At 45.0% G+C, this 6,673-nt stretch overlaps 1 protein-coding gene across 4 annotated transcripts in view; it reads right to left on the reverse strand.

Annotated features, from left to right (window-relative positions):
• CSGALNACT1 (chondroitin sulfate N-acetylgalactosaminyltransferase 1) overlaps window positions 1–957 on the reverse strand; it is a 33,135-nt gene extending 32,178 nt beyond the window's left edge. For 2 of the 4 annotated variants that reach the window (XM_081884144.1, XM_081884142.1), the window contains exon 1: window positions 246–957. The gene's annotated coding sequence lies outside the window, so the exon portion shown is untranslated. The remainder of the gene's footprint in view (window positions 1–245) is intronic. The other 2 variants (XM_081884145.1, XM_081884143.1) reach the window with 2 other exon arrangements.
• Window positions 958–6,673: the final 5,716 nt, after the last annotated feature.

Raw genomic sequence — 6,673 nt, forward strand, 5'->3', positions numbered from 1 at the left:
TCTGGGGTTTTTGATGCAACCATCCTAAACACAAAACTAGATAGGGACTAAGCCTTATTAAACACTCAAGTTTGCTGCAAGTAAGATGTTGAAATCCATAGTGTTGAGGTTTTTCCCCATGCATTTAATTTTAATTGGCTTGCAGAAATGGCAACAAACAACATTGTAAATGCAGCCCAGTTGTGAACAGTCATGTCTTTTCAAGATATGCTTTCTAATATGAGAGAAGAGAACAAGGAACTTACCTCTGTCACAGATTAGAGAAAGGAGTATTTTCTTAGGCTGCTTTTCCTTTAAAAAGTGCACTGCTGTTTTGATCAATTAAAAAAATTTAAAAAGCCAAAGCATTTCAGATAAATGTCTACCGTGCCATGCAAATACAGGTTACAAGGAAATTCCTAGACAGGTAAGGAATTCAAAAGTATACATCTTCCAAAATTGACTGTCCTAAAATTCTTTGTTACTTACAAAATTGTAAGCAAGTATCCTACATGTACCCTTCCATGCTGCTGGGCGTTGCTGTCTTCCATGAGGTGCAAGATGTAACTTTGTTCCAACTTTCAAAATGAGGATAATTTATTATCTTGCATAAGACTCACTGGAGATCACGGAAGACTTCTTTAAAATGCAAAGATTTTTTGAAAACCCACACTTAAGGTTCACCAGTTTTTTAATTCCTGAGCATTGCTAAGTTGCCAAACACCCCTTGCTAGGGCAGCGCTTGACTGTCAAATGGTCAGGAGTTCAGCCGCAGATCTGCAATGAGAGCCTTGTGTTCCTTTCCAGTTTCCTGACAGAAAACAGGAAGGTGAGTGTGTGTTGGGAGGCGAGGAAAGAGAACCCAGCCTCATGGAATGAACTGGTCAAGAAGATATCCTCACATAAACTTGCATCTGAAGAGAGAGAAAAAATCACAAACCCAAATTGTCCAGGCAGGTTTAAGAGGAAATGGGGGCAGGGGGTGGACACACACACAAGAGAGAACAGTTTTCTGTTGCGTCAAAGAGCCTAGTGTGCAAATCGGAACAGGGAATGGAGTTGTTAAACTGGCCAGCCCTGGCTGAAGACAGCTTTTCAATATGCTCTTGGCATAGTCTATTTTCCGCTGGCTGGAGGCTGGCTTTGCTCCTGCCCCCTCCCCCCTTATCCTTTAAAAAAACAGATGATCTCTGTAGAATTCCCACATGGACACTACTTGCTAGATGAACAATTGTCTGAAGTATAGGGAGGCAGGTCCCCCCCCACTCAGGAAACTGAAGAGGGGAAATGCAGCTCATACTTCCTGGCAGATTAAGAATTCCACAGACACTCAGTAAGATCAGGCTGAGATTGAATCCTGGTAAGACAGGGGCAGTTTCTGGCCTCTGTCTCTGCAATGATCCTGTAGAAATCTGGTACATCATCACCATGCTACAGATGTAGAGGGCTGATGAGAAACTGCCTAAGGCCACCTGAGTTTTCTTGCACTAACATTTTATGAAAATAAGGACTTATTTAATGTGCTCGCTGAGGCCGGTGAGAGTTACAAATCCAAAATATCTGGGAAGCGCTGGAATGGAGGAGGGCAGCACGACACTCAGGTAGCACTCAGGGCCAGCTCAAGACATTTTGCTGCCTGAGGCGAAGGACAAGGTGGTGCCCTCTCCTAAGGCACATACAGAAACCAACCGGACCAGTACTTGCTTACTCCAATACTCGTGAAAGGATAGTGTCTTCTACTGGAGGGCAGAAGGCTAGCATAGAGGGAACACGACAGACCACATGGCATTCATAGCACAGTCCACAACCTGCCCCTCAGCATCTGCTGCCTGAGGCAGGTGTCTAATCATAGGGCTCGCCCTGTTAGTACTGACAGTACGAACTGTTCTACATTGGAACAGTCTCCCTCAGGGGGTTGTCTACTCTTCTTCCTTGGAGCTTTTGAAGCTGAGGCTCCAGTACTTTGGCCACCTCATGAGAAGAGAAAACTCCCTGGAAAAGACCCTGATGTTGGGAAAGATGGAGGGCACAAGGAGATGGTAATAACAGAGGACGAGATGGTTGGACAGTGTTCTCGAAGCTACCAACATGAGTTTGACCAAACTGCGGGAGGCAGTGGAAGACAGGAGTGCCTGGTGTGCTCTGGTCCATGGGGTCACAAAGAGTCGGAAACAACTAAACGGCTAAACAACAACAATGGATGGCTATCTGTCATGGATGCTTTAGCTGAGATTTCTGCATTTCAGGGGGTTAGACAAGATGTCCCTTGGGGACCCTTCCAGCTCTAAGATTCTCTGATTCTTTCTTGCATTTGAGAGTCCTGCCACTTAAACCTCTGAGCTTTAGATTACTTGTATTATTTAATAAACACCTTAAGATAAAGGTAAAGGTACCCCTGACAGTTGTCCAGTCGTGGCTGACTCTGGGTTTGCGGCGCTCATCTCGCTTTATTGGCCGAGGGAGCCGGCGTACAGCTTCTGGGTCATGTGGCCAGCATGACTAAGCCGCTTCTGGAGAACCAGAGCAGCGCACGGAAGCGCTGTTTACCTTCCTGCCAGAGCGATACCTATTTATCTACTTGCACTTTGACTTGCTTTCGAACTGCTAGGTTGGCAGGAGTTGGGAACTAGCAACGGGAGCTCACCCCATCGCGGGGATTCAAACCGCCGACCTTCTGATTGACAAGCCCTAGGCTCAGTGGTTTAGACCACAGCGCCACCCGCCTTAGGAATCCCTAAAAGAGAGATTGAGAGATCTTTAACTGCCTTTGAGAAACTTAAAAAAAGGTATCTGAAGAAGTGTGCATGCACACGAAAGCTCATACCAAGAACTAACTTAGTTGGTCTTTAAGGTGCTACTGGAAGGATTTTTTTTTGTTTTGACTATGGCAGACCAACAAGGCTACCTATCTGTAACTTAAAAAAAGGACTATGTTTGATAAATCTGGCTTTATGCAGAGATAAATGATATCCTGAGTCATTAGGGCGAAACTGGCTAAAAACATGCATGCACATGCTTACAGACCTGAGACAGACCGAAAGATCCACAATATCATTCTTACAGAGCACAGGCAGGAGAAAAAACAAATAGGTGGAAGCGTTTTTCCCCACAAACAAGTTTCCACTGTGATGACTGGGCTAAGGTTATGGCCGGGTGCACAGTCCAAAGAGGGAGTCTAAAGAGGGAGCCATCTTTTATACGATGGTGATACTTAACATCTGCAGACACAGAATATGCAAAGGCTCATATAACAGATCCCTCCATTAGCATGAAATGTCCCCCCACCCAAGCCCAATCTCTGGTTTTAAAAGGCAAAGAAAGCAAGTATGATAAGCTAATTGGAAATGCCACCTGTTTGGATCTTCCATAGAGAGACCAGAAATATTTTTTTGCTGAAAAACAGCTCAAGGCTGCAAATCTGATGGTGGAGCTGGAACTCTCATGCATCTTCATTAACAGCCCTCGTCAGAACCATATGCATAAGGCTAAAGACATCAAGTCACAATAAACAATCCTGCTGTAACCACAATAGCTTGACCAGCCATAACATGCTCAAGTTCTTTTAGAGTGCTGAATTGAATTAACTAACTTCAGTAGATAAGATTTTGAAGGACACCCTCCTTCCATCTTTTTAGAAGGTTGTTTTAAACTGTTTTTAGACGTTTCAATTGTATTCCTATTGAAATGTTTTCCTGGGCTCCTTCTGGGGAAGGTGCAGGGTTATAAACTAATAAATTAATTATTCTTATTACTAATTAAAGACTGCAGCTGCATAGAACCTTGTCAACATGAATGGATAGCAGTTATGGAATGAATGAGGATACCGGTAATTAGCAGAAGCTTCAGCCAGACAAAATGGAAGTGCTATTAGCTGGGAGTTTTGCTCGTCTAGATGAATTTGTGTTCTGTGGTCTGGATGGAGTTGCCCCAGAGGCAGTTTGCCCACACTAGGAACAAAGCTGCCTCATAGACAGGCTTGCCCTGTTTCTTGCTATCCACAGCAATTGCAGCCTGAAGGTCTTTTGATCATTGATATGGAGAGGCTGTTGGGATGCGGGTGGCACTGTGGGTTAAACCACAGAGCCTAGGACTTGCCGATCAGAAGGTCGACGGTTCGAATCCCCGTAACGGGGTGAGCTCCCATTGCTCAGTCCCTGCTCCTGCCAAACTAGCAGTTCGAAAGAACATCAAAGTGCAAGTAGATAAATACGTACAGCTCTGGAGGGAAGGTAAACAGCATTTCAACAAGCTGCTCTGGTTCGCCAGAAGTGGCTTAGTCATGCTGACCACATGACCCGGAAGCTGTACGCCGGCTCCCTCAGTCAATAAAGCGAGATGAGCGCCGCAACCCCAGAATCGGCCACGACTGGACCTAAGGATCAGGGGTCCCTTTACCTTTACTATGGAGAGACTGAGTGCATGAACACATTATAATTTACTCCAACTCCAGGGTGCTCCCACTGCTAGTATTTGAATTAGATTATATTCTTTCCCAGAAGAAAAGCAGAGTGAATGCTCAATGGACAAGTTGCCTGGAAGTGACTATAGTATGTTACGGAAGGGGGGGGCATGTCTTCTTCACCTTCTTCTTCACTACAATATATCAATTTATTTCCAATTGTCAATGTCAAAAGGGACTAAAATCTATAAAATTCATAGAAAATCAGCGTGCCAGTTTGCTCAATTACTCTAGGACTCCATCACATCTCCCCTGTCCAGCATAATCCCTCAAGCAAGGTGTCAAGACCCTAATCCTTTCAAATTGCTCTGATCAGCCTTTCCTCCAGGCAATGTCAGGTGCCAGACTATGCATATTTGGGACTATAGTTTTCTCATCCCCAGGAAGTGTTTATCTGTGCATATCTCCAGCTCTGCATATTCCCCCCTCCCTCCTCCTTATGTTAATCTGGTGTAGCTCTGCATATTCCCCCCTCCCTCCTCCATATGTTAATCTGTGTAACCCAACCTCCCTTTAATATATTCATGATGTAATCTGTGTAACCAAACCTCTCTTTAATGTATTCATGACGTGTTTTGCACTGTATTCTGGGACATGGAGGGAGTTTCAAAAACTCATGTCACCCCTTTCTCACGGTTCAATCTCGCCTTGAACCTGTTGCGCAATAAACTTGGATCTTCTGCTGCTTGCTCCTGTCTCCGGCTGAGCTCATTTTCCTCCGCAGGGACCCACGGACTTAGTCCGATGAGCTGGGTGGCAGAGCAGCCTCGCACCCAGATTTTGCCGTAACAGTAAAACTAATGCAACTGAATCCTGTGCTTGAGAAGAAAGTTCCAATGAGGTCAAGGAAGTGTAGATTGCACCCTCTATTTTTAACATAGGGCCAGTCCACAGTTGCTGATAAAAGCCTGACCAAAACACATGCACACACACACACAATTACTTTAAAGAGAAGCCATTTGGTTCCCCTCCCTCAATTGAATGTGTGGATTCTACATTTTACTGAAATATGGGCGAGTCATGATTTTCGGGAGGCAATGTGAATGTGTGTGGGGGGGGGTGTTATTACAGTGGTACCTTGGGTTAAGTACTTAATTTGTTCCGGAGGTCCATTCTTAACCTGAAACTGTTCTTAACCTGAAGCACCACTTTAGCTAATGGGGCCTCTTGCTGCTGCCACGCCACCGGAGCATGATTTCTGTTCTCATCCTGAAGCAAAGTTCTTAACCTGAAGCACTATTTCTGGGTTAGCGGAGTCTATAACCTGAAGTGTATGTAACCTGAAGTGTATGCAACCCGGGGTACCACTGTATTTTGTTATTATGTTTTTCATTTTTGTGCTTTTATACTGAAAACTGCCCTGTGATCCTTGGATGAAGGGTGGTATAACAAGAAGAAGTATTATATTGTAGAAGTTTATTGCACTGCAAATTTGGATTTGCACCGCCCCCCCCAAAAAAACCTCCAGCACAAAATCCATCTCAGGTCTCAGTGCTTAAATTGTGCCCCCCACTGGACAAGACATAACACTCCAACTGAGTTAGCATCTCAATATTATTATTATTAATACCCCGTCCATCTGGCTGGGTTTCCCCAGCCACTCTGGGCGGCTTCCAGCCAAATATTAAAAACACAATACAGCATTAAACATTAAAATCTTCCCTAAACAGGGCTGCCTTCAGATGTCTTCTAAAAGTCAGACAGTTGTTTATTTCCTTGACATCTGGTGGGAGAGTGTTCCACAGGGCAGGCGCCACCACCGAGAAGGCCCTCTGCCTGGTTCCCTGAACGTTCAACTCCCTTCTCTCAGGGAGGGAACCGCCAGAAGGCCCTTGGCACTGGACCACTTGATGACAGCACCAGAGCCTTGACAGCGGATTCATAGCTGTCAACGTTTCCCTTTTCTTGCAAGGAATCCTATAAGGAAATTTCCCTTTAAAAAAGGAAAACGTTGACGGCTATGAGCGGATTGCAGATGTGGTCATTTCAACAGAGGCTGGATGGCTACCAGGGATGCTGCAGTGATTTGATTTCCTCCTTCAGTCTTCGGGATGGAACATGATACAGCCGCCCCCAACCAGCTATGCTAAAAACTTTTTAAATGTCCCCGTTGCTTCCTATGGGGAGCAGTCCCTTGTAGGCTGGGTGGAAAGGGGTCAGAAAGCAACCCGGAAGTCCTGCCCTATGAAAATTGTATTGTCAGTCTACCACTTTCATAAGTCTATGATGACACTA

This window comes from Podarcis melisellensis (genome assembly GCF_964234715.1).
Source record: "Podarcis melisellensis genome assembly, chromosome: 13".
In the NCBI taxonomy this organism is placed as follows: Eukaryota; Metazoa; Chordata; class Lepidosauria; order Squamata; family Lacertidae; genus Podarcis; species Podarcis melisellensis.